The sequence below is a fragment of the Pinus tabuliformis genome, chromosome 5_2 (genome assembly GCF_031772625.1).
Source record: "Pinus tabuliformis cultivar Carrire ecotype Pingquan chromosome 5_2, CPIR1, whole genome shotgun sequence".
NCBI classification, from domain to species: Eukaryota; Viridiplantae; Streptophyta; class Pinopsida; order Pinales; family Pinaceae; genus Pinus; species Pinus tabuliformis.
The window spans coordinates 109,238,962-109,266,638 of record NC_142306.1 but is presented as its reverse complement, the minus strand read 5'-3'; the positions used below and the strand labels follow the sequence as shown (position 1 = coordinate 109,266,638).

At 35.4% G+C, this 27,677-nt stretch overlaps 1 long non-coding RNA gene across 1 annotated transcript; it reads right to left on the bottom strand.

The window, feature by feature from the left end:
- Positions 1–5,866: 5,866 nt before the first annotated feature.
- On the bottom strand, positions 5,867–9,438 carry LOC149157741 (uncharacterized). The gene is made up of 2 exons (XR_016262007.1): positions 9,326–9,438; positions 5,867–6,449 (listed from the first exon to the last, which is right to left on the bottom strand). It is a non-coding gene; the product is annotated as an uncharacterized LOC149157741 (long non-coding RNA).
- Positions 9,439–27,677: the final 18,239 nt, after the last annotated feature.

Here is a 27,677-nt window from a genome sequence, read left to right as displayed (position 1 = left end):
ACGTCACCCAGGAAATACAAGACAATGAAAAGAAGTCGAAAAAGGAGGACCCACAAGATCTTTACTATGATTGAAAGATCACCCCCTGCTTTCTTACATATATCTTAGTTGCACGATAGATTGCATAAGCATTTTGTGACATGTTGAAATCCATGAACATTCTTATGTAATAATGGTTAGTAGTTCCTTGATGAATATTTTGTCTGACTATGTACATTGTATTTTGTACCATTCATAGAGAAACACTTGATGTATAAGGATATGTTGAATCCTCTAAAAGCACTGTAAGTCATGATACAAGTGTGATGTATAGAAATTTTTTATGAAAGGATTCTAGGAAAGAATGAATTACACTTTGTAGGAAACCCTAACATGAGAACACTTTGGTTCTCTGGATCTCTATAGGGTTTTACAAGCAAATATTCTCTATAAAGAATCCAAGTTCATGAAATTCAAAATGATGGTAATAAAAGAAGCTACAAGAGTCAAGTCAACTTCATTGCAGTTCAAAGATCCTTCAAGAAGTCCACTGCAAGAATCATGGTATGATTCAAGACTGATGAAGTATGTATGTTTTTTTTTTAACCACATGGTGAATCGGTAACTGCCAGTCCTAATATATGGGAGACCTAGGATCAATCCTCGTAGCTGCCACTATAACACCAAGAGTACATCCAACTACCTGCAAGTCGATATACTAAGATCCTATGGTTTTAGCAAAGCGAGACTCTCGTGCCACCAAGGCAGGGGTGGGGAATCTGCTTCTCGAGCATCCACCACAGCAAGCCAGTGTACTCAATGAGATTTGAACTACGGTCTCCCAGGCTTCGCCCAAGTAGACTTACCGTCAAACCACACATCACTGTACTAAATGTATGTATGTATGTTATTTTATATCATGTCATTTGTTTTTGGTACCAAAGATCTCTCTCTCTAGTTTGTGCAGGGGAACATCTAACCTCATTTGAGACATGAGGTGGAGCTCTATAGTATAGAGGAAGAAAGAGATCCAAGAAGATACCATGATCTTAAGAATTAAATATCCAAGAAATAGGACATCTCCCAATAGAAAGCATGAAGCACTGTAAAAGAAGAAGAAGACCCTAACACTTGAACAGCCTTGTAGATAGGAGCATGCAAGATATTGGTACAAGATGTCTCTAGAAAAGGCCATCACCATAAGGTAATATGTGATTTGCTTTGGTTTCTAACTTCTTGGGGAAGGTCTAGACATGTGTGCAAGGCCATGGCAAGAAGAGTTGTGAAGAATGTCACAACCATGTTCCTTGTGATCTAAAGCAATCACCGTTGAAGGAAAAGGGAAGATAGTTGGCCCTATGAAGAAAGCTCCAAATATAAAGCCAAGAGGGATACTTTCGAGGAAAAAAGGAACGACATGATGAAGGAAAGTTAAGGATGGATGGACCCTACATATGAAGAAAGTGATGACATCAAGGTTATGGGTCATCAAGCAACTAGAACACCCTATAAAGTGTTGATGAAAGAGTCCCTGTTTGAAAGGATCTCTAGAAAGTTTCTATGAGGAAAGGAACTTGAACATGTTTCCAAGTAAAGTGAAACTTGAAACTCAACCCTAGTTAAGAGGGAGAGTTAGACACGACATTTTTGTCTTTAGTTTGGAAGAAAGAAGGGAGGATTGTGTAGTCATGTGGCATCTGACACTCTTTGAAGATGTGGTAGGGCATCAAGACAAGAGTGGGCAAGAGGACCGATATTTTTGATCGCTGGGAACCCAAGATGAGAATAGTCCTAGTAGGGCATACTCAAAGAACACCCGAGTGGTTATGACATTAAAAGAGACAATGATGATGCATGTCTATCAGTGAATGGCCTCACCAACATTGTGTGCTCTAATTTAAGTGAGAGATAGAGTTGTTAGTCAAGGCCTTGCTAAACGAAAACAATGTTGGTTGAAATGATGCTATAACAGATGAATTGCAAATCTAATCTTCTTATGAGAATTCTTTTGAGTAATTGAAAAATTGTCCAAGTACCATATATGTATAAATACATCCCTAGTTAAGAAAGTGTTGAAGAAAGTACAACTAGGTTCGATATTTATAATTGCATATGATATAAATTTGTATCTAGCAAATTATTTTGTAAAATTTGAGTAATGGGTTTCATGCTCAAAATTGTTTTAGTAGCTCCCATTGTGAGCTCTAAGCTAGGTGATAGGATTGTGTCATTATTGTAATTGTTACACTTGTAAATAATATGTCAAAATGAAAAGTTGTGTCTCCAAGATAAAGGGCAATAACCATCTAAAATTCCTCCTCCAAAAGCAAGGCAAAAGAGCCATTAATTTGGCACAAAGAAAGCTTACACAAGATTTGATAGAAGACGAGTTCAAGGCAGATTTCAAGTTGGCTTAGGGAGAGTCATCAAGTCAGCCTAATGAGGCATCACAAGAAGACTATAAAAGGACTCCTCTCACCTCATTCAAGGACATCAATTCGGTCACTCTCTCATACTCAATAACCGGTCAAAATCAAAGATAAAGGTGCAAGGAGAAGGTCAAGACAAGGAGCCACAAATCAACGAGAAAAAGGAGTCTCTTCTACCATCCGAAATTGCAAGAAGTCTATCCACATGTGCAACAACAGATTGAGACTAGAGCATCATCTTATGTGCTCATTTTGGCAAGGAAAGGGTTCGATTTTGGATAATTTAAAGGGCAGAAATAAGTGGAAGTATCCTACTAAAAGAGCAAAGGTTTAGGAGCCCTAGAAGAGCCCTAAACCTCTCCAACTTGTGAACTTGAATTGCAGACCTGTTCTTCTCTAATTTTGGGCTACTAGGACAGTCATCCACAAGGTCTCCAAAAAGTTAGTTCCAAGGTCAAGGGCAAGGATCTTATTGTTCTTTTGTTTATTGTTCATGGTAGCTGGCTAATGAAGTTAATGAACACACACATAAGGAAGAAATTGTCTGTATATATAAAAAGTTAAAAAGGACTTCACAAGTAGTTACCTAGATTGAGAAATCATTAACATATCAAAGCCCTAAATTTCTCAACAAAACTAACCCAATGTTAATCCCGATGATTAGCTATCTAACATTATATATTCTTGATCTTCAGTAAATGGACTTCCAGTTATCTATTGAATGAACATGTTAGAAATTTGCAAAGTACACAATCAAAATTATGAAGAAAGAAAAAAGCTCTGGAATTTACTACAGGTCAGAGACTACTTGGGTCATTAAATTGCACCAGATCCTAAACAAAGCATCATTTAATAGAAAAATCATAAAATTCGGATCTTATAAAAACTGTGAGATGGCACACATATCATTAAAGTGTGCATAGCTTTGTTTTCGAGTCTATATATTTTTCGCAAGTTTTTTAAAGATTCAAACCTGGAAAGCAGCGCTTTTCTGTGAGAAAAGGTTGCAATCTTGTGCAGAGAACTGAAGGCTGAGAAAACTTGTCATAGGAAAGAGTGAATAACAAGACTCCTGTGCATTACAAGGTTCATCATATTATGAAGTACTTTTCATCAATTACCTAAACTCCTCAATAGTTCCAAGAACCTAAAGAGTAATTGGCCACAATTCTTAAACTGTCTAGACTATGCTTTAATGATAGGCAACACTGCATAGAGAGAACATATTCACCCTCAAAATGTTAGAAAATTTGATGGTTTGTTCATTGAGGGCATGTGCAGCACCACTCTTCAAAAGCTAAGGGCACCTAAGGCATCAAGGACGTGTTGTTAGTTGTAGGGAAAGAACATTTGTTCTTACATTTTATGGAGGTTAAAAGAACTGTTTAGGTCGGCTTGAAGTTAAGTTATGACCCTTGGTGGTTAAGGGAAACCCACCAAAACCTCTATAAATAGAAGGAGTGAGTTCATTCAACCGCATATCTGAGGGCATCTCATCAAAAGGAGAAAGAGTTCTGATCTGGCAACAGAACTATAGGAGCAAATCCATGTGAATAGAGGATGAGTTGTTGGGCATCTTTTCTTGTGTTTGGATTGGGTCAAATTAGGGCAGTGCTGGCCTAGTTTGAGAGGCACGTTTTGTGGTGTAAATTCCGAGACAAGCAGAGTTATATCCCTGTGCATTGTGGAATGGCCAATCCTCCGTTGTGTTGTTGGATAGTGCTCCTGTAACCAATCTTAGGTCAATAAAGTGAGGCCACGTTGCTTCAAGGTTCAACGCAGGAGGTTAGCATCCTAAAGAGATGCACAGGTATTAGAGGTCTGATCTGGCTGCATTAAGGGAGTCCTGTAGCTATTACAGGACGCCCTAACAAAGGGCCCAAACCTCAAGAGTTTTGTGCACAGGACAGTGGAGTATAGGGCTGAATAAGACATCCTAAGAAAAGGTATGTTGGTTGTCTTCCCAAGTTGATGATTTGCTAGGTGATGAGGTCTGTTGAGCAGCCTACATACAGTTTGTTGGAGGGCTGTTAGAGCTGCTTGGAGCGCCCTAGTACAGTGAATAACAGCAAGCTTGTCACTGTTAAGTGGGCAGGTTGTTTGGTCTCTAGTTCATTGCCCTCATGGGTGGAGGATTATGATAAGAGTGCTGGTCGTTGTGCCCTAGTTCAGCCTCCAAGCCTCAAGTCTGGTGGTGTCTTTGGTGGTGCAAAGGTACAGCTTGTGGGCAGAACTGTATGGGCCAAAGTTTAGTGACATTGGAGTAGTAGTGATCATTGATAGTGGCAGATTGTTGAGCTGGAGAAGCAAACTTTCCGAGGGGGCAGAAGTTGCATGATCAGCAGTAGGGAAGGTAAAATACCCACCAGATGTGTTCATGGTACATGGACTGACAGAACTGTGGCTGCACACTGTCAGCATCGAATGGACTTTGTTTGGAGACAGATTGGCACTCAATAGTTGATACCAAGCCCTAGTTGTTGTCTTGTATCAGAACCCTAAGATTGTTGTATTAAAGTTCTGTAATATAATAAGTCGAGTTGAAAAACTGTCTCTGCTATTGCTGCTAATGTTTTTTCTGCTGTGCAAAATAGTGTGAAATGGCATTTGAGTGTGTTTGTGATTGTGATTCTTAAGTGCCGTGGAAAAATCAACACCATTAGCATAAGTTTGCTTCAACAATACAAAATATTTTTCAAATTAAATCTATCCGCCTTGTTTAATTCTCTAAGTTTTAAATTCCAAGAGACCACAATAAATCACATTTAAAAAATAACTGTCTAAACCAAATTAAACAATGGAATGCAACAATGCATAATAGAATAGATAACCACAATCTAAATTCTTCACAGACTACCTCTGTCAATCATCCTCAAATCAATTATTACAAATATGCAAAACTTTAGTTCCAAATATACAAATACTTTCTTAGATGAATTTTAGTTGTCTTGTTTCCATAATGTTTGTTTTTATAATATTTAGAATCGAAATTAGAAAATTGGCACATATCATGATCCATTCCAATTAAGCAGCCTAAAGAAAAAAACCACTCAATGACCAAATATTTTAATAAACTGGGTCACAAAGATCTAAATAGGACTTTAAAAGGCAATACAGGAGAGAGTAGTGAGATGCATCCACAACATTCTCAACTTGATAGTACGTAGGTTTAAGAGTAGGACTAGGATCAAGATTCAGCATAAAGGAAAGGGGAGGAAACTTCTCCCAATGCAGTAGGGTGCCACCAAAGATGTGTCTGTGTGACATGGCCCTGCTAATATATGTACAATTATGCCAAACACATGCCATAATTGAAGGCACATGCCAATATATGTAAACCTTGCTTGTAACTGGAATTCACAAAAGGCACATCTAAAATATTTTCATGATTACGACACTCCTTTGTAAACAGATCATTATAATAATGAAAATTACTAAAAAACAGAATTAACATTGACTTGACGAGGCTAAAATACATTTCTGCTCCAAGTCCTGATATTTCCATTGTAGAGTTTTATGCACTTACCAGATGCAGAACATCAATGCTAACATCACCAACTTCTACACTTTCAATGCAGAACATTGCTGGCAACATCCCCAGCGTTCTTGTTGTGAAAAAAAAAATCAATTTCTTGTCCGTTGGAGTACTGTTTTACCCCGTACCTAAGCTGGCTCAGATGATAAAGCATAATTTGAAACCATCGAAATTGCTTGAATAAAATCGACCTAGGAGGCATTACAACAAAAATCAGAACTAAGAGTATTCATTACTGCTACAGTTACAAGTTCAACAAAAGCCTGGTTACAATTGACTCGAACATTCACTTTTATGCTGACAATTTTACCAAATGGCTTGCCAAGTTCAATAAGTTCCTCTCCATTACATTCCCAGGGTAAATTTCTGAGGTGCAGAACCTTAAAAGTGGCTGATTGTAACGAAACTGTTGTTATCAAACTATTGAATTTATTTACTCCTATCACACGTCAACGTCTTGCTCCATGTCTTGCGTCAGTCTAAGAGAAAAGAACAGTTTCTAAGATCTGTGAAGAAGGTCAAAAGCATTCAATCATATTACTCTGTAGTAAATTTAACACCCCACAATATAGCATATTTAACACCCCACAAAAGTCTGTAAGAACACAATCAACTACAAAGCAATGAATCATTCAGACAGCTTACAGATTTAATATATTATTAAACAAGGAAAATCTTTTCAATTTTGGACAATTTTGAAATACGTCAACCAATTACAGATTTGTAGTAGACTATTGACTTAGATTGCCAGATATGCATCCAAAGTTAGAATAACTGATATCTGCAAGAGGGGAAAGAGGAAAAATTCTTCTTGCTTACAAAACACTGTAAACCTTACCACAAGCAACATCAGGTAACAGGCAAAAACTGATCGAAAATCCCAGTCTTGAACTCTAGCGTGTCCAAAAACGTAAATGTCTAGAGAGCATTATCCACCACACAGCCATCCGCCACTACTAAATATTTCAAGCATCCTAATATGCAAGAGAACAAACCGGTAACTAGTAATCTACAACAACTCCAAACTTTAGAATTAATCCAAACAAACTTAAATCCAAGTTCCTATGCAATTTTTCACAGCGATGGATTTTTATTTGAACATAGTGATACCGAGGATACTAAACTTCCACAGATCTCACATACCCATAGCAGTGTTCATACCAAATATACACAAACAAAAATTTGTATTAATAGGAAATGAATATTTGGAAAATTGAACGAATATTTGAAATGTTTGGGTATACTACTGAATAACTGCGAAAAAAGGGGAAAACGGGGAATATCTACCCAACAGAGATGAAGAACGATCAATATTTCATTAAAGTCACATGCAAAATCTGTCAACCAATCGTTGGGTTTTGAATTAAATAGCATATAGAATAAACAATATAAAATAATAATACAAAGAAAGATAGAGAGAAACCCAAAATAAAATAAAAAATAAAAAATAAAAAAAAAAAATTGCGAGTGGTTCCGTACAATGACAAAAAAATTCCAATGCCCTGCAAAACAATAAAAATAAAAGTGAACAAGATCTGCTCAGTGATACCTAGAAAATCTTCGAGGAAGGCAGAATATGTGAGCAACTGACGAAATGGTACAGCTATGATGCGTGGTTCAACAACTCAAACAAACATAGCTGATTAACTATTCAAATTTAAGCTAATAAAAGCTTCAACCCCCGATTAAAACCTTGGAATTTCAGCGCTTTGCACTAGAAATTTTGTATATGATTGTATCCAAATGCTCTCTTTCATACGCAAATACACAGTTAAAACTCTGCACTAAAAAGTTTGTATATGATTGTATCCAAATACTCTCTTTCGTACGCAAATACACAGTTAAAATACAAACCGAAAACTTCTATAATAACCCCATTAACCGTCCACTTTCATGATCTAACAGTTCCATCTGCCTACCATATGTATTTATATCATTAATGAAATGACTTCCATAAAATATGCACCATTCAAAATCCATGCCGATACTCCAAAAAAAAAGTATGAAACAGAACACTTGCAGATGCGCCTAAACAAAAACAAAAACAAACAAAAAATTCGACCAGAACTCTAATGATCATAATTAGCACAAACATTAATCACGAGCTCACATTCCATGATTATCACCTAATTTTGTTTTGAAAAATCTTATATCTATATAGCATGTTAACTGAGTGTGGTGGGTATGCGCGTTGAATATGCATGCAGAGTCTACCGAGGTTTCCAATCTGCCCACTGAATATGCATGCAGAGTCTACCGAGGTTTCCAATCCGCCCACTGAATATGCATGCAGAGTCTACCCAGGTTTCCAATCTCCCCACTGCTCGGAAAAATAATGGATATTCCGGCACTGTCCCCAAAATAATGAAAAATTTTGGAATTCCAGGTTATAGTTTTTAAACTTGGCTTTCCCTTTTTTTGATGTTTTAGTGTTAAATCCATTCCCACATTCCCACCTTAAAAACATGATTAAAGTATTCACAATATCCAATTTTTAAGAAAACAAATGACCAAATTAAAACATAACTATTACATACCCAAAAAAATTTGCAGCGAAGTAATAGTAGTACAACATCTACTGTTTGCGCTTCTTTAAATGAGGCATGGCCTACAGAACGCTACTCTCTATGAACTGTGGAAACTAAAATGGAACAGAAAGGCGATTGTGATAATAAGAATAGTGATGGCCGAAACGGGCAGGCAATGCATCTGGGAATAGTAAGGGAAAGAAGAAATAGTAAGTTAAAGTGAAGGAGGAGGATTAAAATCAAATCAGAAGTGAAAAAGAACCAGAAAAACAAGACCACGGGGAAGATAAGTCTAAAAGTATATAACCCCGTGTAACCTGGGCTCCTTACTTTTAGGCTCATCTCTTTTTATTTTCGCCCCTTGGTCTTTTTCACCAAGGATTTTTAAGTGTACCTTCCTCATCTGCCTCAACAGATTATTCTTCTTCCCCCACAATTCATACATACATTTCCGTCCTGTTCTGCAAGTCACCATGTTCATCATCACCATCCCCACCATTCTCATTGTTTCCAGAGCTCATACAAGCAGCCTTCTGCGGGCTATCAAAATTCAAACTAAAGCTGTTGCACTCAATCTTACCTCTGGGGTCCCGAAACTTAGTTCTGGACCGACTAAATTTGACCTCAAACTTCTCTTCTGAGAAATAGAGGAGCACGGGGTATTTAATCTCTTCTGCTGGGATTAGGTATCAGGGTTTACTAATCGGATTTCAAAATACTCAAAAAAATAATAATTAAGAGAGGCGAACGATCTTCAGCTCTCATCAAGAGAAGAGCGCAGGGTGGTTGCCCTGCTCTTGCACAAGGTGAAACCGACGTCTTAGGGCAGATTTTGGAAGTTCTGGGGAGCTTACTTCTTTATTGCATTATCTTTCTTGCAGCTACTCCACCTTGAGGACTGCACCCCATACTGACATTTGATGGACGAGCGGCGTGCGTTTCAGGCTAGATTTTTGGAGATCTAAGTTTGGATGTTGCGTCTGAATTTAGATTTTTGAAATCTAATGAGCAGTAATGATATATACCGAAAAACGCACCAATCATCTCAAATTTGAATCGCGAAAGGTTAAAAAAAATAATTTCAAATTGGCATTAATGACTTTGAGAACAATTTTTTGGAAATTGAAAATGGCATTAATGATGTATGTGGAAAGAATTTTCGAAATCTAAATTTGTATTTATAATATCATCAATAATAGAAAGCTAGAGAGATTTTGTTTTTATGTTTAATTCGTGGGAAAACTTACTTTTTGGAAAGATGATAAGAGTAAATGTGGAAAGCTCTAGGGATTTTGTTTCGATGGTTAAATAGTGCAAAAACTATTGTTTTGCAAAGAAGATAAGAGTGGCTTTGGAAAGTGAGATTTTTTTTAATGTTTAAATATGGAACTTATTGGTTTGGAAAGAAGATAAGATTGACATTTTGTTTCGTTGGAACAATTTTTTATAGAGTTATTTTTTAAGTTTATGGATTTTGATAAATGGTTTTCAAATTTATATTAGTTTTATAGATGAATAAAATAATTAAATCTATATTTATATATGAAAAGTTTAAAGAAGTAAAGTAATGCAAGAACTATGCTTACCATTTTTAATATTAAATGTTTATCTATCTACTCTATTCATAACTTGTTGCTATGTCTAGAAGTGATGGCTTGGTGTCTCATAGTGGCAATTGGTGAGCTACCAAATCCTTTTCATGTTTACTTGTTCAGTTACATACAAGATTTATGAGGTTATTTTCTAGAACTAACATTGTTTTCTAAAGTGATTTCAAGACTTGTTCCATTGTAATGAGAGAATGAGATGCCACAATTATAGAGTCCATCATATCCATTGTCTTGAAAAAACAAGTGGACATCATATCCATTGTCTTCAAAAATCAAGTGCACAGATGGACAGAGAATGCGATGTTACAATTATTTAGTGTCGATCATATCCATTGTCTTGAAAAATCAAGTGCATAGATTATCATTTTTTGGTTTCTTTTTGTAAATAGTTGATAAACTTATATTCAAATTCTAACTAATTCTTCAATCATTTTTAAAATATGTAACGACCCATCTCTAAATACATATATTATATGCTCTAGAATATTAAAAAAAAAAACATATTAATAAAATAGAATAAAAATTAATTATTAGTATCAATAATTAATTAATATAAAGTTTATATTAAAAACAAATATAAATAAAACAAAAGTATATATGAATATCATAAAGTTAAATGACAAACAAATATGATAAAGTACATATAACTGTTATAAAGTTATAAAGGATAAACTATATGGTTATAATGAGGCGTGATAGTGTTATAATGACAATAACACATATATAAGGTTTAAACGTTAAATACCTTAATGCTACATATAAACACTTGTAACGGGAGTGTGACTCACGCTCATGAGGAATGTTGTCACCACGAGAGAAAGCGGTGGAGTCGCTGGTGTGCAGGGCGGCCACCGCTAAACACAGGCTATAAACCGCAGATAATGGGCTGAGAAGGGAGGGAACATAAATCAGGAGAAAACCAGGAGACAAACTAGGAGGAAGAAAATTGATCATTGGAAGAGCTTTAAGCACATTCTGAGGTTCTGGGCACAAGGGACAGTGAGCTTCTGTTGAGAAGCTTACTGGATTGAGCAGCCAGGCTCTGCTCAGTCTAGTTGGGTGGAATTGGTTTCCCGGTAATTGGAGCAGCGTAGCGGCAGGCAACATCATCTGCCGCAATTCAGGTAGGTACCTACTTTAAAATTCTTATTGTATCTGTATTTCAGTTTTTCGGTTCTTACTGTATCTGCATTTCAGTTTTTCGGTTCTTACACATGGTGCTCCGAGTCAATGTGCACCTTATTAATTATGTGGTGCTCTTTATCTATCTACATACCTAGATTTCTGTACAACTGTAGAACCCTAACTTTCCCTCTCGTGGTCCCACACTCAACTACTAAGGAATTGACTAGGAAGAAATTTTAAACATGTCAAATTCTTATTAACGAAACAAGCATTATCACATATATTGTTCAATTTGTCAAGACTTACAACATGTTATAATAAGAAATTGTCACTTCTGTTTGTCAAGACCTACAAAATCTGAAGATTCTGTTATTTGGAGTGCAATATAAAAACAGTTTATCGTTTATGTGAACTACTTAAAATTAAGGATGTCCACCTGCAAACTGTTGTAGAACCCATCGAGTACATTGGTTCTCATAAATTCTATCTTTTCTAGAGATACAGATTAAGTAAGATATTTCATTTTAACAGGTAGTTCTTACTATAGGTTCGACAAGTTGCAAAATGAATACCAAGCAAAAAAAAGTGTGAAGTGCTCACGTAGTGTGTCAATTACTTGATATGATTCCATATTGTTCTATCTTTCCATCTAATTGTGGGTCTAGAAGTTGCAAAGTGAACACTAACGAAAATCTTCTATTTTTTGAAGTACTTACATATTATGTCGATTACTTGATCTCTTGTTATTATTAGAAATTATTGGTTATTGTTACATGTTTTGGAAATTTATGTCTTGCATTGCAACGTCTCTACAAAGAACATGGAAGCCTCTGAAAAGGTGTTTAATAGGGATTCTAAACTACCCAGTGTTGCTTTATCTTAAAATTGAAAGAGTAAATCAAGTACTTGAAAGAGTAAATCAAGTACTTGAAGATATGTTGCGAATGTATGTTAGGGATCAGCAACTTGGGAAAATCCATGCCGATACTCCCAAAAAAAAAGTATGAAACAGAACACTTGTAGATGCGCCTAAACAAAAACAAAAACAAACAAAAAATTCGACCAGAACTCTAATGATCATAATTAGCACAAACATTAATCAAGAGCTTACATTCCATGATTATCACCTAATTTTGTTTTGAAAAATCTTATATCTATATAGCATGTTAACGGAGTGTGGTGGGTATGCGCGTTGAATATGCATGCAGAGTCTACCGAGGTTTCCAATCTGCCCACTGAATATGCATGCAGAGTCTACCGAGGTTTCCAATCCGCCCACTGAATATGCATGCAGAGTCTACCCAGGTTTCCAATCTGCCCACTGCTCGGAAAAATAATGGATATTCCGGCACTGTCCCGAAAATAATGAAAAATTTTGGAATTCCAGGTTATAGCTTTTAAACTTTGGCTTTCCATTTTTTTGATGTTTTAGTGTTAAATCCATTCCCACATTCCCACCTTAAAAACATGATTAAAGTATTCCCAATATCCAATTTTTAAGAAAACAAATGACCAAATTAAAACATAACTATTGCATACCCAAGTAATACTAGTACAACATCTACTGTTTGCGCTTCTTTAAATGAGGCATGGCCTACAGAACGCTACTCTCTATGAACTGTGGAAACTAAAGTGGAACAGAAAGGCGATTGTGATAATAAGAATAGTGATGGCCGAAACGGGCAGGCAATCCATCTGGGAATAGTAAGGAAAAGAAGAAACAGTAAGTTAAAGTGAAGGAGGAGGATTAAAATCAAATCAGAAGTGAAAAAGAACCAGAAGGAGGAGGATTAAAATCAAATCAGAAGTGAAAAAGAACCAGAAAAACAAGACCACGGGGAAGATAAGCCTAAAAGTATATAACCCCGTGTAACCTAGGCTCCTTACTTTTAGGCTCATCTCTTTTTATTGTTCGCCCCTTGGTCTTTTTCACCAAGGATTTTTAAGTGTACCTTCCTCATCTGCCTCAACATGTTGATTATTCTTCTTCCCCCACAATTCATACATACATTTCCGTCCTGTTCTTTAAGTCACCATGTTCATCATCATCACCATCCCCACCATTCTCATTGTTTCCAGAGCTCATATAAGCAGCCTTCTGCGGGCTATCAAAATTCAAACTAAAGCTGTTGCACTCAATCTTACCTCTGGGGTCCCGAAACTTAGTTCTGGACCGACTAAATTTGACCTCAAACTTCTCTTCTGAAAAATAGAGGAGCACGGGGTATTTAATTTCTTCTGCTGGGATTAGGTATAAGGGTTTACTAATCGGATTTCAAAATACTCAAACAAATAATAATTAAGAGAGGCGAAGGATCTTCAGCTCTCATCAAGAGAAGAGCGCAGGGTGGTTGCCCTGCTCTTGGACAAGGTGAAACCGACTTCTTAGGGCAGATTTTGAAAGTTCTGGGGAGCTTACTTCTTTATTGCATTATCTTTCTTGCAGCTACTCCACCTTGAGGACTGCACCCCATACTGACATTTGATGGACGAGCGGCGTGCGTTTCAGGCTAGATTTTTGGAGATCTAAGTTTGGATGTTGCGTCTGAATTTAGATTTTTGAAATCTAATGAGCAGTAATGATATATACCGAAAAACGCACCAATCATCTCAAATTTGAATCGCGAAAGGTTAAAAAAAATAATTTCAAATTGGCATTAATGACTTTGAGAACAATTTTTGGGAAATTGAAAATGGCATTAATGATGTATGTGGAAAGAATTTTCGAAATCTAAATTTGTATTTATAATATCATCAATAATAGAAAGCTAGAGAGATTTTGTTTTTATGTTTAATTCGTGGGAAAACTTACTTTTTGGAAAGATGATAAGAGTAAATGTGGAAAGCTCTAGGGATTTTGTTTCGATGGTTAAATAGTGCAAAAACTATTGTTTTGCAAGGAAGATAAGAGTGGCTTTGGAAAGTGAGATTTTTTTTTAATGTTTAAATATGGAACTTATTGGTTTGGAAAGAAGATAAGATTGACATTTTGTTTCGTTGGAACAATTTTTTATAGAGTTATTTTTTAAGTTTATGGATTTTGATAAATGGTTTTCAAATTTATATTAGTTTTATAGATGAATAAAAAAATTAAATCTATATTTATATATGAAAAGTTTAAATTTTTTTCTATGTATAATTTAATATATGTTAATTTAAAGTATAGCCAATTTTTCAGAAGTAAAGTAATGCAAGAACTATGTTTACCATTTTTAATATTAAATGTTTATCTATCTACTCTATTCATAACTTGTTGCTATGTTTAGAAGTGATGGCTTGGTGTCTCATAGTGGCAATTGGTGAGCTACCAAATCCTTTTCATGTTACATACAAGATTTATGAGGTTATTTTCTAGAACTAACATTGTTTTCTAAAGTGATTTCAAGACTTGTTCCATTGTAACGAGAGAATGCGATGCCACAATTATAAAGTCCATCATATCCATTGTCTTGAAAAAACAAGTGGACATCATATCCATTGTCTTGAAAAATCAAGTGGACAGATGGACAGAGAATGCGATGTTACAATTATTTAGTGTCGATCATATCCATTGTCTTGAAAAATCAAGTGCATAGATTATCATTTTTGGTTTTTTTTTTGTAAATAGTTGATAAACTTATATTCAAATTCTAACTAATTCTTCAATCATTTTTAAAATATGTAACGACCCATCTCTAAATACATATATTATATGCTCTAGAATATTTAAAAAAAAAAATCATATTAATAAAATAGACTAAAATTAAGTATTAGTATCAATAATTAATTAATATAAAGTTATAAAGTTTATATTAAAAACAAATATAAATAAAACAAAAGTATATATGAATATCATAAAGTTAAATGACAAACAAATGTGATAAAGTACATATAACTGTTATAAAGTTATAAAGGATACGCTATATGGTTATAATGAGGCGTGATAGTGTTATAATGACAATAACACATATATAAGGTTTAAACGTTAAATACCTTAATGCTACATATAAACACCTGTAACGGGAGTGTGACTCACGCTCATGAGGAATGTTGTCACCACGAGAGAAAGCGGTGGAGTCGTTGGTGTGCAGGGCGGCCACCGCTAAATGCAGGCTATAAACCGCAGATAATGGGCTGAGAAGGGGGGGAACATAAATCAGGATAAAACCAAGAGACAAACTAGGAGGAAGAAAATTGATCATTGGAAGAGCTTTAAGCACATTCTGAGGTTCTGGGCACGGGGGACAGTGAGCTTCTGTTGAGAAGCTTACTGGATTGAGCAGCCAGGCTCTGCTCAGTCTGGCTAGGTGGAATTGGTTTCCCGGTAATTAGAGCAGTGTAGCGGCAGGCAACATCATCTGCAACAATTCAGGTAGGTACATGCTTTAAAATTCTTATTGTATCTGTATTTCAGTTTTTCGGTTCTTACTGTATCTGCATTTCAGTTTTTCGGTTCTTACACATGGTGCTCCGAATCAATGTGCACCTTATTAATTATGTGGTGCTCTTTATCGATCTACATACCTAGATTTCTGTACAACTGTAGAACCCTAACTTTCCCTCTTGTGGTCCCACACTCAACTACTAAGGAATTGACTAGGAAGAAATTTTAAACATGTCAAATTCTTATTAACGAAACAAGCATTATCACATATATTGTTCAGTTTGTCAAGACTTACAACATGTTATAATAAGAAATTGTCACTTCCGTTTGTCAAGACCTACAGAATCTATAGATTCTGTTATTTGGAGTGCAATATAAAAACAGTTTATCGTTTATGTGAACTACTTAAAATTAAGGATGTCCACCTTCAAACTGTTGTAGAACCCATCGAGTATATTGGTTCTCATAAATTCTATCTTTTCTAGAGATACAGATTAAGTAAGATATTTCATTTTAACAAGTAGTTCTTACTATAGGTTCGACAAGTTGCAAAATGAATACCAAGCAAAAAAAAAGAAGTGTGAAGTGCTCACGTAGTGAGTCAATTACTTGATATGATTCCATATTGTTCTATCTTTCCATCTAATTGTGGGTCTAGAAGTTGCAAAGTGAACACTAACGAAAATCTTCTATTTTGTGAAGTACTTGCATATTATGTCGATTACTTGATCTCCTGTTATTATTAGAAATTATTGGTTATTGTTACATGTCTTGGAAATTTATGTCTTGCATTGCAACGTCTCTACAAAGAACATGGAAGCCTCTGAAAAGGTGTTTAATAGGGCTTCTAAACTGGCCAGTGTTGCTTTGACTTAAAATTGAAAGAGTAAATCAAGTACTTGAAGACATGTTGCGAATGTATGTTAGGGATCAACAACTTGGGAAAATACAGAGGACATAGGTCAAGGATACCTTAATCTATGTCAATTTTGAAAGAACTTTAAACTATGTTTAGTATATATTTACTTCACTGCAATCAGAGACTCAGAAACATTTTGAATGATTATAGATAAACGTGAAATTTTGTGACATAATATATGTTTAACTTCTGCTGGTACATGGATACCAAAACGATATATGTGGTTCATTTTATTAAATTGTAGTTGTCAAAGTAAAGTTAAGACAATTAAATGATTTTACTTCTAATAGAAATTAAGATATTGTAAATCTGTTTTATTTATACATGTCAATATGATCAATGGAATAGAAATCAGGAAGTGAATACATTTTAGATGAAAGTCAAAAGACATGCATAGAATATGGTAAAATATGTTATACTGTAGTGTCATATGTGAATAATACATGAGTTATTTTGAATATGTTGATGCACATTTTACGAATGCATGGATAAGTGTATGATTGCAGATAATAAAAAGTTACCGGAATGACCACGTGATGACAGAACCTCAGAACAATTAAAGCTCCAAGTGATTCTATGATAGGGTGTTAGCCCTAAGTTCTACTGGGAGGGGTGGAGGTGTTGCCCACCGTTTATCCTTCGAACCCTGGAGTCATGGGAGGACTGTGCAAATCACGCTCCCCTAGACGTGTGATGATGACTGCCGGATGCCTACTGGGAATCAGGTCAGTGTAGCTGACGTTGTCACCTTAGAGTTTATGAATGGTTAGGTTAGTAAAATTGACGCTATGGCATACTCCAGTAGAGGACGAATAGGATGGGGGCGGAAGAGATTAGGAAGGATAGGATGATTTTAGAATATCTTGGGAACCTGGATAGGGCAAGGCATATCCATTAAAATCATAAACCTAAAACTCTAATTTTATAGTCTCTTGATATTTAAAATAATAATAATAATAATTTTAAAAACCTAAGAAGGGGGTACTAATTACTATCATAAGTAATCAGATAAGATTAAAACTCTAACTTCGGGACGAAGTTTTCTGAAGGGGGAGTGTATGTAATGACCCATCTCTAAATACATATATTATACGCTCCAGAATATTAAAAAAAAATCATATTAATAAAATAGAATAAAGATTAAGTATTATTATCAATATTAATTAATATAAAGTTATAAAGTTTATATTAAAAACAAACATAAATAAAACAAAAGTATACATGAATATCATAAAGTTAAATGACAAACAAATATGATAAAGGACATATAACTGTTATAAAGTTATAAAGGATACGCTATATGGTTATAATGAGGCGTGATAGTGTTATAATGACAATAACACATATATAAGGTTTAAACGTTAAATACCTTAATGCTACATATAAACACCTATAACGGGAGTGTGACTCATGCTCATGAGGAATGATGTCACCACGAGAGAAAGCGGTGGAGTCACTGGTGTGCAGGGCGGCCACCGCTAAACGCAGGCTATAAATCGCAGATAATGGGCTGAGAAGGGGGGGAACAGAAATCAGGAGAAAACCAAGAGAAAACTAGGAGGACAAACTAGGAGGAATAAAATTGATCATTGGAAGAGCTTTAAGCACATTTTGAGGTTCTGGGCATGGGGGACAGTGAGCTTCTGTTGAGAAGCTTACTGGATTAAGCAGCCAGGCTCTGCTCAGTCTGGCTGGGTGGAATTGGTTTCCTGGTAATTGGAGCAGCGTAGCGGCAGGCAACGTCATCTGCAACAGTTCAGGTAGGTACCTACTTTAAAATTCTTATTGTATCTGTATTTCAGTTTTTCGGTTCTTACTATATCTGCATTTCAGTTTTTTGGTTCTTACAAAATATGTCATTTAAGTTTGCAACATTAGTATTTTGACCCCCAATTTAATTTATAAATTAATTGTAATTGATTATGTTGATGGTTATACTACCCCGTGTTCACATGGATATGTTGCTATTATGACAAAAATTGTAAAACCATAAATTTAAATTTTTTAAAAGGATATAACCATTCAGAACATTAGAATTTATCAATTTGATGTTGAGTACCTACCTGAAGTTTTTGTGGTTGAAGATGCTTTTAATTTACCGGATTCTCGCTCCCACTCCTGCTCTCTTTACTAAACGATCAAAACCTCCCTGCCAAACTGGGCACAGTCTCAGTACCCAACTCCAAAATACTTCAAATTCGAGGTACTCTAGCCCCTGTGCACAAAATTTCAAGAACAATGAAAGCTCAATTCGCTTTGTATTGACTTTGTTCAGAATTTTTCCTCTATGTAAAAACTTGTTTCCCCTATTATGTTCTCCTCAACTGCCTTATATGCTCCATTGGACCATCCCCATCTCTCCACTGCCCTAGCATAATATCTTCTCAGCTCCTTCTTACTACTTTTCCACCTACAATGCCTTAGACTCTTTGTCTCCCTTGTGTTTAAAGTGTATTTATATCTTACGTGACTCATGGCTTTGGTACTTGCCACCTTTATTATTTCCCTTTTAATTTCATAAGTTCTATATTATGTTTATTTTGTCTTGTTTAATTAATATAATGTGCCATGAATGTGTTCATTGTTTTATTCGTAGTTTTTAATAATTCACTTTATTAAATATTTAAATAAGTTATTTTATTTACTTATTTAAATCAATTAAATTAAATTTATATTTTATTTCCTTTAATTATATGTATAGTTATATATGTATACTAGTAGTATGTATCAAAGGCCTCACTTGACATATTTATTATATTATGGTAAGTTAGAAATTTACTTTGATAATTGATTTATTAACCTAATTTAGATATTTTCCAATATTAGACGGTATGTATACTAGTGCAATGCATGCATATGTAGCTATCATATGCATGCTAATATTCACATTCTGTTTGTATTTGTATGAGGGTTATTTCATACACCCTCCATTCAAAAAACTTTGTCATGAAGTTAGGATTTATGTAGTTCATCAATAGTTATTTAGCGATTAGTATAATTATGTAGGATTTTTAGTTTGAACATTTATAGTTTTACAATGTTAACAAGCATACGTTACCCCAGTTGAGCTACCAAGTTATTCTATAATCATCCTATCCTCTTCTGTTCCCATCATATCTGTCCTCTTCTGGAATATGTCATGGCGTCAGTTACACTGACCTAACTATTTATAGACCCCAAGGATGATAGTGTTGACTATATCAACTCAGTTTCTAGTAGGCATCTGGTAGTCATCATCACACGTCTAGGGGAGCGTGACTCACACAGTGCTCCCATGACTCCGGGTTTTGGAGTATAACGGTGGGAAACACCTCCACCCCTCCTAGTAGCATTAAGGTTATCACCTTATCATGGAATTCGTATTGAGCTTTAATTGTTCTTGAAAATTTTGTCATCAAGTGGTCGTTTGGTAACGATGTTATCTACAATGCAAACACTTGTTCACACATTATAACATATGCATCAATATATTCCAAAACCGCTCACATAACATACTTGGCCATGTCCAGCCCATATATCTATAAGTTAGCTTTCATATAAAAATGTAATCATTTTCGTATTTCCACTCCATCATTCATGTCGATATCTAAAATGAAATAAAATTATAGATATCTCATCTATGACATAATTCATAATTTGGATTTCATAGCAAGATTAAACAGATACTAAACTTCATATTGGTATCTATATTTTAGCAATGTTAATTAAATTACATATTTCATATTGGTATCCACGTACCAACGGAGTTAACCAAATAATATATACCATATACTAGCAAAATAGGATTCATTTTTACATGTGATAGTTCAAAATAATAGTTTTGAGTATCCAACTTAAATAAAGTAAACATGTACAAAATAAGATTTTGAGTTTGTCAAAATCAACATAAGTTGGGATATCTTTGACCTATGGTCTTTGTATCTTCCCAGGTAGTCGATCCAAGGCTATACTTGTCCGACTCGACCTTAACTTGGTCTACCAAGCAGTTCCTGAGTTGTCGAACCCTAGGTTACAATATACATAATGGGTCGACCGAAATGGTTCCCTCGTCCGATACCTGCAATTCCTTCCATTGAAGGTTATGATATTTGTTAGTTATGTAATGTCTTAATACAGATACATGAAATATATTATGAACTTTATGCAAGTGGAGTGGTAGTGCAAGATGATAGGCGACATGTCCAACTTTTTCCAGAACTTTGAAACAAACCCAACCCCTTAAAACCTTACTAATATTAAAATACTATTAATATAATATTCACATAATGGTACTCTTATGTAATCTTATGTAATCTTATGTAATAAAATTATAAAATATTAATACTCCCTCTCTTAGTCACAGGCGTTCTAAGAACACATCTGTTGGAATCATTGTGGTTTTCATACCCTAGACAAAATTTTAAGTCATCTCATAATGAGACCAATTCTTTACGTTGGTCCAGTTCTTAGCCACGTAGTTCAATAATCATGAAATGCTTAATCACAGCTGGTAGCTCTAATGGGAGGTGGGCGTCGGTTGGCCTTGTCAGGTTCTCAGAATGTCAACTATTGTTTTACCACATATTGTAAAATAATATTACACCTCACCGTAATTTTTATTAAAACATTTTATTTATTTATTTATTGTAGACAACAATTTTAAATAGACTTATTTGAATTTCATATGTCTCAAATTTGTGAGCCCAATAAGGTTTTTAATTTATTTCTTTATGGGTTTCGTTGGGCATCTATTGTATTTTATAGATATCTCTGGAAGCTTGAAAACTAATGACCAAATATTTGCAGCCTTAAAAAATTCGAATAAGGAGACCACATGGAATGTTTTGATAGGAAATTTTATTAAACCATCTTCTACGCAAGTATGAGATTAAACGTAGAATATATATATATATCTATATATATATATATATATATATATATATATATATATATATATATATATATATATATATATATATATATATGAATGAGATAGACTTAGAGTTCAAATAATGTATTTATGCCTTAATTTCTAAAGTTCTGGAACTACCTCAACCCCATGAAGAAAAACGATGATCAAACAAGAAGTGGGATTTGTTCTTTTTCTTGTAGCAAGGGATTTTGGTTATGAATTTTAGTGTGAATTGTTTGTAAATCCCTGAATCTCATCACTCATATTTCTATATAAAGGGGATTGTTGGACTTTCTAAGGCAGGAGTCTACCTGAAGCTATCTGCGTCTTTCCATCTGAAACATCCTAACACCAGTCTCTCAAGGAACAAATTTGTATTATATTGAAAAATTCTTGAACTATGGTGTGCCCAATTGTTCACAAACCTTTATGCAGGACCTAGCTCAAAATTTGCATTTTTTTTAAAGCATTCATGTATGGTATGCTACGACAAAAGATTAAGCACTTGTTGAGGATTACACATATTATTTATCAAAGGTTCAGTGTTTAAACTAATCTAAAAACCCTAGCTTGTGCATAGAAACATTGATGCTCTATGGTCTATGCATCTATACCTGAAATAATATATAAGTGAAATATAATCTTGAAAGTTTTGGTCTTTCTTAAGAGTAAAATTCTGAACTGAATCTTGCACAACAATCACATTAACATATGACAACACCCTAGGTCATTGAAAATTATTGTGTAAACATATGTACCTGGGTGTGCAATGGAGTGTTTAACTTGAGCAGTGCCGCAATATCAATAGGCCTAAATATGGCAGAGGTTGACTTAGCTATAGTAAGGATTTGAAGTACATTCTATGGTTAGGGTTCTTGCAGTATTGGTGAAAGAGAGTTGTAATGACAGTAACCTCAGTGACTTGAGACAGTGACCTAAAACATAACTAGTAACCTGATCCGGTGGTGCTCAAGAAAATCCTTAATGATAAATAGACTAAAAATTAGGAATAATTTCGAGAGCTCTCACCGTAACAAAATGATTTAAACTAAAGACAGCCAATTACGACCATAAAACAATAAAGCCATAATTTCCTGAGATATATTTGACTAAAAAGTAATCTAAAAACTAAAATTTAGAGCTCTCAACTTTACAAGGCCATTACTTGAATCAACAATGGTAATACAAAACAACAAAGGTTATGGCATCAGCCTTACGTCACAACAATGTTCAGCTGTAAATGATGCCAATGATTTTGTCAGATGCCCTTGGTTGGAAGCCATGAGTATAGTCCAACATATCGAAGACTTTGAGACAATTTTCCTCTCCCAAAATATGCACTAAAACACTTTTCCTATCATCTGAAGCCTTAATGATAGGGTCCACCCTTGGTTGTAAGCTCACAATGGCCATTAGCTGAGATTTTTGCTCGATTAACAACCCACACGTGGACTTTTTTATTTTACTAAGGAGCGTCACATCCTTACGTCTAAGATGGGGTGATGTGCCTGATCTTTCTGAGAAGAATTGTCCAATATTCTCTCATTTTGCAAATAGCCTCTAACATAACAAAATTTAGATGAAATAACCATCTCCCTCTATCTCGAACAAAGCATGCACACTGTGACGCATGTAGAAATGCCATGTACCCTCACTCATAGCCCAAGTTCTTAAATATGGTGACCATTTTTTTTTAATATATGAGCCCAGAAAAATGTAAAAAAATATAAAGTGAAACCCTTAGATCTGCAGGGTTTTAATCTAACTTTGATAGCAGATTGTAAAACCCTAAATTAAAAATTTTTAACAAGGTATAGCCATTCATAAACTCAGAATTTATCAATTTGATGTTGAGTACCTACCCGAGGTTTATGTGGTTGAAGATGCTTCTAATTTATTGGGTTCTCGCTCCTGCTGCCGCTCCCATTACCAAATGATCAAAACCTCCTTGCCAAACTAGGCGCAGTCTCAGTACCCAACTCCAAAGTACTTCAAATTCAAGGTACTCTGGCCCCTGTACCTAAAATTTCAAGAACAATGAAAGACCAATTCACTCTGTACTAACTTTGTTCAGAATTCTTCCTCTCTATAAAAACTTGTTCCCCCTGTTATGGCCTCCTCAACTCCCTTATATGCTCCATTTGACCGTCCCCATCTCTCCACCGCCCTAACACAATATCTTCTCAGCTCCTTACTACTTGCCACCTGCAATGCCTTAGACTCTCTGTCTCCCTTGCGTTTAAAGTGTATTTATATCTCACATGACTAATGACTTTGGTACTTGCCACCTTTAGATTTCCCTTTAATTTCATAAGTTCTATATTATGTTTATTTTGTATTGTTTAATTAATATAATGTCCCATGAATGTGTTCATTGTTTTATTCGTAGTTTTTAATAATTCACTTTATTAAATATTTAAATAAGCTATTTTATTTACTTAATTAAATAAATTAAATTAAATTTATATTTTATTTCCTTTAATTATGTATATAGATATATACGTATACGGGTGGTATGTATCAAAGACTTCACTTGATATATTTATTATATTATGGTAAGTTATGAACTTACTTCAATAATTGATTTATTAATCTAATTTAGATATTTTGCAATATTAGACGGTATGTATACAAGTGTAGTGCATGCGATGTATGCATATGTAGCTATCATATGCATGCTAATATTCACATTTTGTTTGTAATTGTAGGTTTGTTAAAAAAATGAACAAGCTGAATCCACAAACAATGTGTATGTAATATAAATGTGTGATTAATATATATATATATGTTGACACCACTAATTAGGAACATATGGGCACTAATACAGGCTATGATATCATGAGTCTAAAAATGTTGAGGGTATTGCAAAAGTTGTCTTGCCCAAGCCTTGCCATGAAATCTCAATTTAAATCTAAGCCCTTTCCATCTTGCCTAAGATCCAATTAATTATGAGTGACTTGGTAGAAACAATGACACTCGTAAATGTGGAAGTTAGGGCGGTTGTCACAATAGTGCTTGAGAATTTAATAAAAGAAATGGGTTAAGTGCATTCTTTGGATTTTGATGTTGAGCCATAGATTTCTTGGGAGATTGAAGAAAATATATGTACAACAACAAATTTGCATTGATCATGGAAAAATCTAGAAAGGGGTAGAGGCCCATGAAGGAGAAAGAGTGTACGATATTCAAGCACACAAATTTTTTTATTGGTTCTTGCACAAAGAGAGACGCCCACAGATAATAGAAACATACAAGTGCCCAAGAAATGAAATTTGTGAGTGGAATGTTGCCAATCCCAAGTGGAATGATGGTTGACGAATTCTAGGTGTTTATACTAAGTTTTTGGTGCCCAAATATGCCTAGAAAAATGCTAATTTGTAATGCTCTATCTAATCCTATTATCTTACATTATCTTATTAGTGTATATTTTGAGTGATTTACTTTTGTGATTAATTACAATAAGTATTATTAGTATATGTACAAGATATGTGTATGTTAACTACATATCACACCTCACAGAAATACACTAGTATTCTAAAGCTTAAAGTGTTGGATGATTAAATAAACGGTTAATCATTATTAGTAATTGATTAGCCTTAAAACATGATTTATAATTAATAATTATATTTTAAACATAATTCGTTCAACTATTAAATTAATAACATTCCTCAAGTTTGACTAACATTTTGGAATAATATTATTGAATGGTAGCATTTATAATAATCATATTAATTATTGAATGGTTATATTTTATTAAAAGACATAGTCTGACTTATACACGAAATAAACTTTTTCATCGGAATCTAGCAGAACAAGTTCAAGAAGGAATGTAATTTTTTGTTGTTTAAAATGCAATTTTGAATGCATAAATGGAATCAACACCTTGAAAACCCCCCTGGGCACTGGAATTTTGCAGGTTAAACAACTTGAACTCAAGTTTTTAAAAATGTCTATCAGATTTTGATTACTGTTAACTAGAATCAAATGTCATAAAAAATGTCATTTTGTCTATAAATTAGACTATGCTTTATTAAAATAATAATAGTATTAAATGGAACATTTATTAGAATTGTATTAGTTATTGAATGGTAATATATTATTAAAATAATATTATTCTGAATTGTACTACTTTATGGAATCAATAAAAGGTGGGTAGGGAATGTACCACTTGCATGTTAATAAAGAGATAAGGGGGAAGGGGGATATGTAACAAAAAAGCATTGTTTACAATCCAAAAGTTTTCGAGCTCTACAACTCGGCTCCCACTGCAAACCCTTGAGCCCACATCATGCGCGTTCGATTGACAGTGAGCGTGCCCGCTCTCGGCTGCCCTGTTCTCTGCGGGGATCCGCCTAGGGCTCTCTTTCATCCCGCGGGCAAGCTGGTTAATGGAGGACTGCTATGTTTCTTGACATGCCCATCCCCTAGGGCTTGCGGCCATGGAGGCACTGGGCACTCCCCAAGCGTCCCCTCCTTCTCCTTCGCCCCTCTCGCCTTCTGAGGCCTTCAATTGACTTCTGGCAGGGCTTCCAAAGAAGAATAACCCTGAAGTCTCGAAATTTGTTAAAAAGCTAGATGATATCCCTGTGATCTCTCTCCCACCTGAAACCCCGATCCAAGTTGCTTTGTCTTTGGCCGAACGGGCTCTCATCGGACAGTTTACTGGGCTATGGCCGTCTCCAAAAACCATTGAGAGCTGGGTCACCAGAAATTGGGCGTTGTTGATCAAAGAAAGTGTTACTTCTTACTTTCTGGGGAGAGGATACTTCATTTTCGAATTCACTTCAAAGGAAGACAAAGATCTGATCTTCCAAAACGGTCCCTACTTCATGCGTCCTCAGGGTCTGTATATGAATAAATGGACCCCGGACTTCGACCCGACAGTTGATTTTCCCAAAGCAGTACAGGTGTGGGTTAGACTCCCAAATCTCCCAGTCCATTGTTGGAATTGGGACTCACTGATGCATATTGGAAATGCCCTGGGGAAATTTATAGATCGAGTGAACAATAAGGACCAATATGACTGTGCCAGGATCTGTGTAGAAGTAGATCTGGAGGTAGGGCTTCCTGAGGCCATCAAAATAAACGTAGGAAGTTGGATGCACTTGCAGAAACTGGATTATGAACAGTTACCCTTTAAATGTCGGAAATGTCACGTTTATGGCCACTTCGCCAGAGGCTGCCCAACCAACAATGAGGTTGTGCAGGGGAAGGAGGATGGATGGAATCAAGTCAAGCACCCCAAACCTCCCAAGTCACAGAAGCTGGGAGGCCCTAATGGCAAAGGACCTCATCAGTCTTCTGCTCAACAGATCTCGCCTAATCCAGCTTCAGAAAATAAGTTCGATCCTCTCAACTCGCAACCAGAGGAAACCCAGGAGGCAGAGACCCAAAAGGAGACAGAAGCTAATCAAGGGATCGAGAACCAAAAGCCAATCTCTCCAAGCAAAGGTACATCTTCAGCCTCCCTTAAAGGCACAAGAGCTTAAAACCCCAAAGGTAAGAATTTAGAAGATAATGAAGAAGAGAAGGACACAAACGAGTCAGAGGAGGAAGGAGAAATAGGAGAGTCTCAAATCTTGGTAAGAAGATCTGTGAGAGGCCGTAAAACTAACAGGGAAAAAAGAGAGCAGGAGACGTACAAAGACAAACTACAAGGCAGCCAGCCAACTCTGGAAAAATTGCTAGCCTCAAAGCCTAGGATATTGAAAAACCAGCCCCAAGGCTCTAAGGGAACCCACCAGAAACATAAATAATGAAGGTAATCTCCTGGAATTGCAGAGGTATGGGGAGTAAAGTCAAGGAAGAAGCCATGAGAAGCCTAATAAGAACAGAAACTCCAGACATACTTCTTGTCCAGGAGACTAAGCTGGAAGACATAGTCTTCCTGCAAGCAAGCAAGAAACTTTGGTTTAAAAGTGAAGCAAGAGCAGTGTCTGCCAGGGGCGCCTCAAGAGGGATTGGCACTCTATGGAATGCTAATAAATTTGCAGTCATCAGTGAGGCTAGCAATACTCACTGGTTGCTGCTGAAAATGCAGAATTTGGATACTAAAGAAACTATATGTCTCTTCAACGTTTACTCTCCAGTCAATGTAGGGGAAAAAAGGCTTGTTGGGATTCGATAAGACATCAAGTAGACTTAATGAACCTAGAAAATATTATTATTGCTGGGGACCTCAATCTCACCCTTCACTCATCTGAAAAAAGGGGAGGTAGTGCAGTCCGAGATCCGGCAAGGGAATGGGCGGAGGATCTGATGCAGGATTGGGATTTGCTGGATATCAAGCCTTCTTCCG